The 14,083-nt window shown below is 40.6% G+C and overlaps 1 long non-coding RNA gene across 1 annotated transcript; it reads right to left on the bottom strand.

Moving 5' to 3' along the window:
• Positions 1-1,108: 1,108 nt before the first annotated feature.
• Positions 1,109-13,312, bottom strand: LOC147021844 (uncharacterized). Its single transcript, XR_015060963.1, has 3 exons — positions 13,124-13,312; positions 2,760-2,924; positions 1,109-2,668 (listed from the first exon to the last, which is right to left on the bottom strand). It is a non-coding gene; the product is annotated as an uncharacterized LOC147021844 (long non-coding RNA).
• Between the last annotated feature and the right edge of the window lie 771 nt (positions 13,313-14,083).

Consider the following 14,083-nt stretch of genomic DNA (forward strand, 5'->3'; position numbering starts at 1 on the left):
TAAGAAAACAAATGGGGGAATGACTTGGATTGTACTAAAATTGAAGGTCCACAAGAAGAGATATGTGAAGAAGTTGAATCAGCTAATCTCAGTTTAAAGATGGAAAGGCAGTGGGTCGAGCTGGATTCTTATTCAAAATGATAGATGTGGTTGGAGATGTAGGAATCAAATGAATTACGAAGTTGTAAGGAGAGGTCTGGGGAGAAGAATTGTTCCCAGAAGATTTGCAAACAGCACGATTGGACCGTTGTCCATGATGAACGGTGACCATTTATTTAGTTCATCCAAGCAGAGGAGTTTCGCTAATTAAACAAGTATTGAAAGTTTAAAAAAGCAGTCTGAAGAAGATGAAGAAAAGTTGTAAATATAGACAGCATTCAGTTTGGTTTTATGCCAGGAAGATCAACAAGAGAAGTGATTTTTAATTTTGAGGCGATGCCAAGAGACGTATTTGGCAAAGAAAATGAAAATATCATGTTTTCGTTGACGTAGACAAAGCATATGATAGAGTACCAAGAGCAGTTGTTGAATGGCCTCTCAGAAGGCAACTCTGAAGAAATGGTATTAGTTGGCATGGGAATGTATATAAATAAAAAGATAAATAAATAATCAAGAATAATGGTAAAAACCAACTTGGATTTACCAAAATGTTTGAAGTCAAGGTAGGATTACACCAGAGATCAGGTTTAAATCCTTTACCGGTGGTAATTGTGATGGAAGAATTGATGACGAATAGAGGTTGTGATTCCCATGTGAGTCATTGTATGCTGACGACTTAGTATTGAATGCTGCAAGTGAGAAAGAATAAAGATGTTTCAAAAATGGAAAAGTGCAATTGAGAAGAAAGGTTTATATGTCAACATTAATTAAATGAAGTGACAAATCAAAAAGAATAGAAAGTGCGTCATGGCCTTGTTCAATATGTGGAAAAGGATTTGGAAGTGCAATTCAGTTCACCGTCGGAAGTGTTACAGACGGTCACAAGAGGTGGAGTGGTATCACCGGAAATTTGGTAACAAAAGCTGGGATTTTCATCTGTAAAAGATGTGATGATCAACACTTTTAATAAAGAAGATGAACAAAAAGGAAATGGAACTGAGTTCAGAAATCAATGTAGAAAAAGTCAAAAATTTATGTTATCTTGGAAACATTATCGAGGCATTGGGAGGAACATTTTAAAATACATAGTCAAGGCTTTCATCTGCAGTCTGAAAGAATTTCATTGCAGGAGCTTTACAAAGCTTTCATCTGCAGTCTGATGAAGTACTGCTCTCCCCTCTGGGGTTGCGCTCCTGCCTCACACCTATAGCTTGACTTCATGCTGTGGGAACCAATGCTTTTAGGATCATTGGTGTCTCCCACGATGGAGCCCAGTCTTTGGGTCTCTCACACTCTCACCGCAGGCAGGTTGGTGGTCTTTTTGTCTTCGACTGCTTCCTCTCCGGCCTTGCCCCCCCCCCTCGGCTCTGTTTGTGATCTGTCACCCCCATATTTCCTCAAGGTCTGCCAAAAAAAACCCTTCTGGTAAAACTGCCCAAATCAAGAATCACTGCTCACCTTCACTCTTTCATTCCTCATTTTCCCTGCCTCTGGAACAAACTCCCACACTCTCTTCAATCCCACTCTTCCCTCCGGGTCTTCAAAACAGCTGTTCACCACCATCTCATATCTTCCCCCATCCAAAATCTTGATCTTTACTACCCCTGTTAATCCACCCTAAACCCACCTCCTTCAAATTCCATGTTTTCCTTACTGAAAGTCCCTGCACTTCCATCTTGTTTACCCCGTCTACCCTGCCCCATCCCTCTCCCTTCCACAGATATCCTATTGTCTTTGTCCCTCACTATTTTGTGCTTCCCTCTTCCACCCCTTTTGTCTCCTGCCTTGTTCTATGTTTCTGTGTATTCGCTCTTACAGGAGACTTGACTTCGTATGTGGAATACGAGTGGGGCAACTTAGCTAAATATAGCATAACAATTGTGCATTTTGTGAGGAAAGCACCAAATTTGGCACACTAGTAGCCTATCATATTATGAACAGATTTGGATATTGGGCCATCTCAAATTCAGCCGCTGATGGCTGTGGCAGCCATTTTCCACTGCCATCAAAAATTTTGAGATGGCCCAATATCCAAATCTGTTCATAATATGATGGGCTACTAGTGTGCCAAATTTGGTGCTTTCCTCACAAAATGCACAATTGTTATGCTAAGTTGCCTCACTATAATGCTTGTGGAAGAGCTATAACAAGGAATGGATCAGGACACAACATAACAAAAGGACAAACAGGAGGAGAAGGGGGAAGTGCTAACAGCAGGGTGGAGGGAGAAAAAAAATTGAGACAGACAAACAAGGGATGTGGGTAAAGATGAGGGGTAGAGAGAGTGCAAGGGAGGGACAAGCTGGATACAGAAGCAAAATTTAGGGAGGGGTAGGGGTGTTTTAATGGATGTAAACAACATCATGGTTTTGGATGGGGGGATGATTGGAGATGGTGTTGAACAGCTGTCTTTAAGATCTGGAGGGACGAATTAGATTTAAGAGCATGTGGAAGTTGGTTCCACAGTCGGTCAAAGGAGAAACAAACGAGTGGAGGTGAGCAGTGGTTCTGGATTTTGGCAGTTTCACGAGAAGGTGTTACTGGTGGGCCACGTGCATCCTGCAGATACCTGGGAGGGAATGGGGTGGGAGGTGACAAAGCACGGTGGATGCAGAAGGTAGATCAGAAAGGAGGTGGAAGAAGACAGAGAGAGCACCTACCTGTCAATGATAGCGATGTGATAGGCCTGTAGACTCAGCTTCATCGCGAGAAATTCCAATAATCGTGAAGGTCTTGGTTTCCATGGAGTCAAGCTGAGTGAGGTGTGAGGCAGGGGCGCCAGCCCAGATGGGAGAGCAGTCATCCATCAAGCTGCAGATGAAAGCCTTGTAGGTGGATAGGAGAAACAGGATCCACCAAATTAGTACATAAGTTAAGATCAATGCACCAAATTCTAAGTTAGAGGAACAGTTTCAGATAGAATAAAAATAATAGCTCCCACATCCTTCTGGAGGCCTAAAGGGGACCGCACAACGAAGTTGTATATGTTTTCATAGCTGAGAATGTACCCCGGTTCGGTCACTACTGAATTGCAGGAGCTGTTGAAACAGCCATTCGTGAGGGAAGGAAATATGGGATTTGGCCATGGAACATGAATATCCTATTGTTTTCATAAGGTACCGTGAGATATCTTTCTTGTCCCCAACGAAATGTTAGTAAGATAGGACAGTCGGCTTAACTTTACTAATACTACCACTGCTACTGCTGCTGCTGCTGTTACTACTACGACGACTACTACTACTACTACTACTACTACTACTACTACGACTACTACTGTTGTTCTTTAATGGCTCCAATTAACCGATTACAGATGTTTGACCTCAGTCTTTCATGAACTGGGTGGTCAGGTCTGACGTTCAACTGGAGCTGATTTGGGCAGATATTTTCGATTTATTTAGAGCGCCAGTGATAACTCGTCCTTTCTTGGTGAATGATACATTGGGATGTTTAAAGTCCATCGACTAATGCTAGCGGACAGGAGGCCCAGTTTAACGTCCATCCGAGCTCCGGAAAGCTTAGTCAAAGCATCAGGCCAACAGCTAATAGTAGGGTCTTGAATCAAACCATATTGTCAGGACTATAACAGCATGTATGTGAAATGGAATTACGGTTTGCATCAACATAACGTTGGGGAGCAAGATTGACCCGACATTCGGGATGTCGACGCTTCTCCATTTTCTCTCGAAACGTCAGCTTTTATGGACACGTTCAACGGTGGTGAACATATATACCTTTATCAATGTCCTGTTTATTTTGTCCATTGCTCTAATTGTCCACCGACTCAGAACAATACCAGCCTTCACAATTTGATTGGCTTTCCACTCTTATATGGAAATACATAGTGTAAGGATATTTCTCAAGTTTCTAAAAACAAGAACGACAGTATGTATAAAGGCAGAGAAATCCTTTTGCTATTGGAAGTACTGTACATTTTTGATTGGATTTGTTTCATTGTATTGTATTTTAAGTACATGTATGATATCGGTTTGTTTATATATAAATGCAATTAAATTCACAATCTAATAACCTTTGCTGACGTTGGGGAAAACTGCTTTGCAATTACAGTTGCTAAACTTACCGCCTAACCGTGGATTTTAATCCCCAATAAATTCAACCTGAAATCATTCTTCCCACTCAAGATGATCAGCTGAAGTGCACCTGTAGGCACGTTCCAGACATCAGTGGCTTTTCAAGTCAGGAAACCGAGATACTAGCCATGCGGAAACTCGGAAAGAATGTGAATGCCCCATTTGGTGAAGCAGAAAAAAGCATTTGGTGTCCATCCAATTCCCAAGTCTATGTGCATTATACAAAGGAAGAATGAAGAGAAAAGTTTTTTCCTTTTACAGTTGTCTGACAAAATGAAAGCTCATCAGCCAGGGCCTCCAGAGGGCGTATGAATCAGGTTGTCTCTAAGTACTTTTTTCTCATGACTCATGCCCCTCCAAACACATGGAAATTGTCAGAGAACACTGGGAATTCATGTCATTACAAATACCAATTTTAGAGGTTGGTGTTTGTAAAAAAAAAAAAAAACCCCAAAAAACAATGTTTTCTGCTTCCACAGCCAAAGGCTGGAGGCATTATGTTTTCGAGTTGTCCGTCCGTGTGTCTGTTATCGGTTCTTTGTGAGCACCATAAGTTGTGAACCACTAAAGGGATTTCAACCAAACTTAACACAAGTATGGAATGTAATACAAAGATGAACTGATTTGATTTTGAATTCAAAAGGTCAAAGGTCGAATGTCATGTGCTCTTCAATTATTTTAAATCATTGTTGCCATGATAACTCGTAAACACCTGAATATATTTAAACCAAACTTGACACAAATATCGACTGGGAAAAAAAAAAGATGAATTGATTAGATTGTGGGTTCTATTTGGGAAAAATCATTTTGCAGACCATAACTTGAGTTAGAAGCATCGGATGTTCGTTCGTGCTTTCTCTCTTTCTCTCTTTCTCTCTTTCTCTCTTTCTCTCTTTCTCTCTTTCTCTCTTTCTCTCTTTCTCTCTTTCTCTTTTTCTCTCTTTCTCTCTTTCTCTCTTTCTCTCTTTCTCTCTTTCTCTCTTTCTCTCTTTCTCTCTTTCTCTCTTTCTCTCTTTCTCTCTTTCTCTCTTTCTCTCTTTCTCTCTTTCTCTCTTTCTCTCTTTCTCTCTTTCTCTCTTTCTCTCTCTCTCTCTCTCTCTCTCTCTCTCTCTCTCTCTCTCTCTCTCTCTCTCTCTCTCTCTCTCTCTCTCTCTCTCTCTCTCTCTCTCTCTCTCTCTCTCTCTCTCTTTCCACAGCATGCCAAGCTAATGAAAGAAACACAGAAACGAGCTGGTACATTCAACAAGAGGGGAATTTATTTACAACAATAATCGGGGAGGGGAACACAGAGCAGAGTTATCACGAATAAAGAAAGGGTATCAAATATACAAGCGATTCCTTAAACAATTCTACTTAGAGACAGGACCACGGACACACACACGCACACGCACACACACAAATACCCAGAAAGAGATGGACCCCCAAGGTCTTTAAGCATCGGATGTTCGTCGGTGTTCTCTTTCTCTTCCTCTTTCTTTCTTTCTTTCTTTCTTTCTTTCTTTCTTTCTTTCTTTCTTTCTCTCTCTCTCTCTTTCTCTTTCTCTTTCTCTTTCTCTTTTTCTCTCTCTTTCTCTTTACCTTTTAATTTGATGTTTAATTGAGATCAAATTAAAATAATTTCATTGAGTAACAGTGGGTTGACACATAGTGTAGGCAGAGGCATATCCAGAAGACAAAGTTCATTGTGACGTTCCTTCCTCTTTGTTTGAATGAAACAATACGTTTCAGATTGACAATGGTGCTCATATCCATCCAGGCCATGTGGTAAAGGAATGCTTTTCTGAACATCACACTGAACCGCAACCGATATTCTCAAATATAAATCAGGACAAGCACGGCATGGATGGAATCTCTTCAAACCATACTTAATGGCCTACTGTACTGTATGTAGATCGTTTATATGGAATTTATGCTCGTTCATACCATGTAAAATGAATTGTGAGCACACAATGCCTTTCTAATTGTGAAGATGGGCGGAGCTAAGGTTAGAAATGACCCTTTTGGGCGGAGTTTCGTCTGGAGCTCGAGCCGTGCTGTGATGGCGTGATGCCGTGATGCCGTGATGCCATGATATCTGAGGCGGTGACATTTCATGAGGAGATTTCTTTCATGAACCACCAAGGTCCTGTCAGGTCGCGACGATCTTTGCTGATATTCATTATCCTTTCTTGTATTCTGGTCAGTGGGCCATCTCGCTGCATTTTGATGCTCTGAAACGGTTCTCATTATGTAACGTTCGCCATTCCTTTGCGATGTGAATTGTTCTTTTCTCTGTTCTAGATTGTAGCGGCGGTTTGGCAAACATCCCGTGATTCGTTTGTTCTGTTTTTGCAGACACCGTTGTATATATAAAGGAAGCAGTTACAAGACCCCGTCCGTCTCTGCACCAAAATTCACATTGGCATGTCCAGAGATAAGCTTGGTGGGAGGCTTCCCTTTCTGACTCCCCATTTATTTCTCTTTCTTTTCTTCTTAATATCGTACTCTGTTGCCACCGCTAGCCCAAGAAATTAGTTTGGGGGAAATTGTTGTCACAAGAGCATCGAGTGAAGCTGAAAACGACGGCCCGGACAGCATTTCCTTGAGTACCAGGACAGAACGGTTTCCTTGGAGACCGCCATGTTGTTAATCGGTGCTGAGCATTCTGTTCCGTTTGAGTGCTTTGAATCAAGCAAGTAGCTTGCTTAAGGCCCTGTCACACCTTGACGATTTAGCCAGCGTATGGCAACGTATCAAAATTGATCTAAAACGCTGGCGTACGCTGAACTATTGTTTTTTTTTCAGTTTTGGGCGTATAATAACGTGTTGGACGTATGCATAACGTATTAGTAACATACACAGAACGTTTCGATAACTTATACCAATGAATGCTAAACGTGTTGTTGGCGTTCACAACTTATGCCCAACGATAGTCTAACTTATGCATAGCGCAGCAGCGTATCGCCGACGATCATGTGGCTTAGCCTATTAAAAGGCTGCCACTCGACGATTCAAATCATAACCGCACTACACATCGAAGTGTCAACATCACCGTCATGCCGAAGAAAACTTCGAAGAATGCTGCAAAGAAGTCTCCTGGCCGTGGCCGTGGACGCGGACGCAAGGAGGATCCATCATCACCCACACCCTCCCCATCACGCTCACTTACTACTACTGGCATGGACCTACTACTACTACTACTACTACTACTACTACTACTACTACTACTACTACTACTACTACTACGACTACTTTTTTGTTGACTACGAAGTTTTTTGTTGACGTTTTAGACTAAGTACTCCACTGAAGATGCAAATTAGGTTGATCATTACCTCTGGCAGTGTGACCACTCCTCATTTTCTTTAATGCCAAGGTGAGCCAATGAAAAAAACCAAGAATTCACAAGGTTTCGGAAAAGCGATGATAATAGAAAACCTATACGCCAAGAAAACCTATAGAAACCCAGGATGCCAAGGTGAACAATGAATAGCCAAGATCTTGTGAAAAAAGCCAAGGAGTGGTCACACTGACCTCTACCACTGAAGGTGATGGTTATCGGAGATGGTTACTGCCTGCGCATGGGCGTTCTGAATATACATGGCAAGTTTCACGAAGATCCGATGAAAACTCTGGGTTGTGAAACATAAAATGTCAAAAAATAGGAATGACGTCATGAAAATTGATATGATGTCATAGTGATGTATCATATGTGCGGTAATTCATCTCTGCTAATGCCCTGTTTGATTCCCGCAAACAGAATTCAAAAAGTTTGACTAGTTTCGGAGATAATATATTAGGCGATTTCCATTAGCGGAGATATTTTGACGTCATAACTTTTTTTCTCGGAGGAATTTTCAAAATCGGAGATGGTTACTGTCTGCGCAGGGAATTTTTACATATATATGCCAGGTTTCAGGAAGTTTCGATGAAAACTGTAGGCTGTGAAACAAAAAAGTCCCCAAGAAGAAGCAGAAGAACAATAACGTGAGTAAGACTTAGAGATACTCCACGAGGATCTAAAAAAATGGGATTTATGTTTTTCCTGCTAAAAATGAGATTTGTATTCTACAGTGCTCAAGTACGTAATTAAATCATATATACATATATATATATATATATATATATATATATATATATATATATATATATATATATATATATATATATAAAGATTTTAAAGGGTGCTGAAAAAACAATTCTAAAACTTCACTACCGTTGATGCAGTGTCTTACCCCCCCACCTTATTGAACACATTACATTATTTATTAGTACCTATTGCTTGTGTCCTTTATGATGTCTTTAAAAACAGTAAGTTTCCTGTTTGGAATGATTTTAAATTTTGATTGATTGCCAGACAGGCCAACAGAGAAAAAAAATAAATAAACCAATGTCACCTGCAGGGTGACCCGTATCTTGCCAAAAGGTGACCACGTATGACTTCTTTAAGGTCACACTGAGGTGAACAGAGCTGCTATCCACCAGGAGCGACTCCTTGAGGAATATCGGCCTACGAGAGATTCCGATGAGAATCGTTCTGCAGAGTAACCATGAAAAATGTGTTTGCCTCATAACGTCACCAAATGATGTCATAATGTCTCAAGCTTGACATATCTAGAAAGCACTCATCGAGGTGTTCAATTTGAGGTACTACATGATATGGTTCCTAAAACTTGAAAATTTGACCTTGGGGTCAAATATGTATGACCTCAGGCGCTAACCATGAAGGTCAAGGCCAATCGCCACCAAAAATCAATCAGCTGAGCGCCAGACCATGAACTATATTCCCATGAAGTTTGGAGACGATTCGATTAAAATTACTCAAAAAACAAGGGTTTCGTCGACTCCCCTGATTTGCGACAAAGTGACCTTGACCTTTGACCTTGACCTTCAAAATTTTGTGTGCTGAAAGGACCTCTATAGGCCTCTGATATGCGAAGTTATAAAAATTTCCAATGATAACTGTGCTCTGCATAATTTTTTATACGTGATTACAGACAAAAAAAAAAAAACATATGAAGGTCAAGGCCAAGCGCCACCAAAAATTAATCAGCTGAGCGCCAGACCATGAACTATATTCCCATGAAGTTTGAAGACGATCCGATCAAAATTACTCAAAAAATAAGGGTTTCGTCGACTCCCCTGATTTGCGACAAAGTGACCTTGACCTTTGACCTTGACCTTCAAAATTTTGTGTGCTGAAAGGACCTCTATAGGCCTCTGATATGCGAAGTTACAAAAATTTCCAATAATAACTGTGCTCTGCAAAATTTTTTATACGTGATTACAGACAAACAAAAAAACATACAAGCTGACTAACATATCTTGCAAAAACTTCGTTTTGGCAAGATAAAAATCACTCCTCTGTGCATGCGTGATTGGGACAAATTCAGAGGTAAAAGTACAGCAAATCTGCAGGTTCGTTTTCTGATTCGCGTTCTAAATGAAAGATTCAATTGAAATTAACTTGTTCCTCGATCATAAAGTGACATTTGTAGACAGGATAGACAGAAGTGAATCAATTGCATAACCCCGCTTTTTCACTTCGCGTGTGCGGGGTAACAAGACATGTATTATACATTGCATGGCTTACTATTTGAGAAAAACCAGCCACCAAATCGCTTCATGACGATATCAGTGGGACTTCTTCTTTTAATGCATTTTGCTTCTTTTAACGGAGGAATAATCTCATGAAAGTATAAAATGTATTATCAGAGGTCCAATAAAGTTTAGGGAGCAGCCAGGTCGTGTAGAGTTATTTCACAAAAAGGCAACCACAACCAGGTAAGTTCTTCACTTCACTCTGAATCTCACGGTAAGTTCTGCCATCCCATCCTCTTACATTATTGGGAATTGGTGATGCTTCGATATTGAGTGGTTTTTTTTCAGATTATCAGGTCACATGTTTGAGTCTGAACATTTTTCTCTTGAATCTGATTTTGGAAAAAGAAAAGAAAAGAAGAATCGTGACTTGACCCCCACATTCCTTGTTAATTAATTTCAAGAAGTAAAATAACAAAATATTCTGAATACAGAAGGGAAGGAGGATTCACTTACAGAATGAGTAGGCCTCAGCACAAAATGAAGTGATGCAGTTCATTTGGATTTATGGAGGTGAACTAAAGTTGCATTGAACAATAATTGCTTTTATACTCTACATCTGAAGAGTCGTGATGACTTAGTGGGAGGGATTGCAGTGCAAGAACAAGGAGCAAATTATAACAAGATGAGTTTTCACCAAACTGGTCATCGTGGGTGAGTAGAAATTTTGTTGACTTGTCCTCCAGAACACCAAGAGAAATGGAGGGTTCATTTTATATGACCTTACATAACACCTACTTTTTCTTATTCTTCTTTCGGATTCAGCACAAGGCTACGGGTAGAATAATTGGCTAGGGGTGCAGCTGTGCTGCCGATACAGCACCCCCTATAGGTTAGAAATTCAGAATGTGGAATTTGTTCATGGTTCCAGCAATATCTTTCTCACTTCGTGAAGGACACTGTGGAATCTTCAACATCCAACAACTAATGCCAAGAGACGGGATGCCCAGTTTAACGTCTATCCGAGAGATGGCACACACACACACACACCGATGACTCACCCTACCTGCAAAACACGAAGATGATAGCTTATAGCTGTACCGAGATTCAGAAACTAGACTAGACGGCTTAAAGGCAAGTGTGCATACCTCTCGGCCACCCTGCTGGGCCCTGCACAATACCCATACCAATAGATTGTGAATAACAGTTTGCATGAATGGCAAAGCCTCAACCCACATTGCTAAAACATCTGTCATGGTGTTGCGAACATATTTCCTATAAACCACAAGAAACTGATGCAGCTGGAAAAAGAAAAAAAAAAAAAAACTTGGCACTGCAGAAATCACTTAAAACGTGTTTGATTTATAAGCTAGCTTCGAGAGATGTGTTCCACTCAAAATGATGAAAACAATAAGAGAGGATCAAGAAAGTTAATGTTTTCACCATAGATATGGAGCTATGGTGATCCAATTGATGGACAGAAACCTGATATCATTCTTATCTGTAGCTATTGATATGTTCCAGTTTGTTTTGTTGCTTGGAGAAGAATTATCCACGAAGCATTGGAAACATCGATAAAGCACTTTTAGAGAGATGTACATACTATACAGTACGTATACACAAAAACAGAACTTTCGATAACTCGCTCTCACTGGTTTGTTCTTGCTTTGTCCTTTTACTTTCTCAATTGTACTTTTGTCAGGTTATCCTCACCCCACTCTTCCTTACATAGGGAACATTGAATTAATTTATCCTTGTCAAATTATATTAAAGATTATCATCGTCATCATCGGCCTGCTTTCACCGCACTGCACGAAGGCCTCTCTCAACTCGTGTTGGGAGTATTGGCATACTCGCCATGCTTGCCAAGTGTGCATGCTTGCAAAAGAGTTTAGGGGGATATAATTTGAAATTTGTTGGGAGTGCCAACGACAACTCGCCTACTCTTTGTAAATGACCTCGTGGGATCTTTAACATCCACCTTCAGCCAGTGCTTGCAGATGGGTCCTTCAGACTAGATAGCTCAAAGGTGAATGTGTATACCTCTCAGGCCTAAGAATAAATAAATAGAATGTATATCGCATTGAAAAATATTACATTTTAAAAGTTGACTAAAGACATTACCCCCAGAGATATGTGTAGGAGAAATTTGACAGTTACAAATGGGAGAGATCTGCATAGCAGATTAGCATGGGTCACTGCTCTGAAGGAGCAGTGGACAATGGTCACCAGGATTTCACAGTCAACACCAATATCAGTGTTGGAATTTATGTTTACCAGGACGATCCAAATGTTTGGCAAAAGAAACCTTCAAATCTGAAAAGCACTGTAAATGGAAAATTTTGAAGCTTTTACTGGCAAAGAGAAAAAAGCAAATACCGAAATAAAAGTGAAATAGAGAAAGAAAACAAGTAAAACCATAACAAGGAATATGAAAATAAAAGCACAAATAAGAAATGCAGGCAAAGATAAATGCACGATACAGCTCGGACATGTGAACATAAGTAGACCAATGACTTTTACCATTCTCGGTGACATAATGGCTGGAGCATCTGTTCTGAATCTGGGAGGTCAGCGGTTTGAATCCCAGTTGAGTCATACCAAAGACTTTTAAAATAGTGCATGCTGCTTCCTTGCTAGCTTGACGCTCAACATTTAATAACGATCGAGCACGGACAAACTGTCATGGGTTGGCAACTATTGTGCAGGCTTGATGGGCCGAATGGTCTCTTTCTGTGTTGAAGTTCCTTGGATGGAAAGTCATCTATTATATAATGTGAACCGTAGTGTCTGTCCGTGTGTTTATCTGTCTCCCATTTTTGGCAGCCGCTTCCCATCCATCCATTGGGACTATACTCTGTGCAGAGCGTTGGTGCTGCCAAAGCAGTCTCCTTGGCTATTGGGCACAATCCTTCATGGGTCGCCACTCCGACGCAGTATACCGGCAAGCTGGCACTCATTTTGTCGACCTTGGAAGGATGGCAGGCCGAGTTAACCCCACCTGGTATTAATTCATCAGCTGAGCAGGATTTGAACTCAGGACCATAGGATCCCAAGCTCGCCACCCTAACCATTAAGCCAACACCAGGCATCCGCTCCACATGCTACGTTTGAAAAGCTGCTGATTGGTTATTTTGTAATATAATTACACTTTTCTTCATGCAATATAGTCAGTCACTTTATTGTCCCTTTCGGTATTCTTTAAAATCAACAAGAACATTCGACTTCCGGTTCCGGTTTTGAGCAGCGAGAGGTCTCCTTTGGGGCTCCCTGCTGATGTTCTCAAAGCTAAGTTTCCGGTTGTTATTTGTCCCGTTTTAACTGTTTAATTTTCTCACCTACATGTTACTGTGTGTTGCTAGTTCGGTTTTGTTTCAAAAATCGTGCTATTTTGTGAGTATTTTTGTCGACGTTCTTACCTGTGCTTGAGGGCTAGGCGTAGGCTTGAGGCCTACCGGTTCCACTCGGTGTTCGATCGTTTATTTTTTTTTTTGTTTGTTTTTTCTCCCCATTACCTTCATTTTCTATCCTCCCCATTACCTTCAATTTTGATCCTCCCCACTTTCCAAACATCCCCCATTCTCCCAACTAATCTCTTTCTTATCTCAAAAAAAAAAAAAAAAAACAACCTAAAACAACAACACGCTCACCTTCTCCCGATTCTGCTTCTTCTTCTTCCTCTTAACTTCCTCCTCGTCTTCTTCCTCGATTTTTTTTTTTTTTTTTTACACTTCCATGACCTAATCTGTTGAACTCTCTCATATATTAATATTAACAACAACAAAAAAAAAAAATATATATATATACCCAACAACAACAACACGCTCACCTTCTCCCGATTCTGCTTCTTCTTCTTCCTCTTAACTTCCTCCTCGTCTTCTTCCTCGATTTTTTTTTTTTTTTTACACTTCCATGACCTAATCTGTTAAACTCTCTCATACATTATTTGTAACAACAAAAACGATCTTATAATGCTTCATCTTCCTCTCTCACACATGTGGTACTCTTTACTGTTTCACAATGCACTACTCTTCTGCTATTTTAACAGACTGCTCTCATTTCGAGCTCTCCTTCATTCCTTGCCTAAAAAATCCAACTATTACAGCGCTTCTTCTCTCCATGCTCTGAATTCGCCTTCATTGCATCCATCAAGAATTGTGTTAAATCGCATCTCTGACCTAAAACTTTTAAAAACCACAGTTTGCCATGGATGGTCGCTTTCCATCAACCATTTTTTTTTTCCAACTTCAGTGCCAACTCACGCCCCTCACCCCTCACTCTCACTCTCAAGGCAACCATCCCACTCTTCTCCCTCCAAGCCTCCCTCTCATCCCTCTCAAAAATCTCCTCACCTTTCTCCCACCTTTCATCCCCCTCAC

The sequence above is a fragment of the Eptatretus burgeri genome, chromosome 8 (assembly GCF_056783735.1).
Source record: "Eptatretus burgeri isolate ZD-2024b chromosome 8, Ebu_testis_v1, whole genome shotgun sequence".
NCBI classification, from domain to species: Eukaryota; Metazoa; Chordata; class Myxini; order Myxiniformes; family Myxinidae; genus Eptatretus; species Eptatretus burgeri.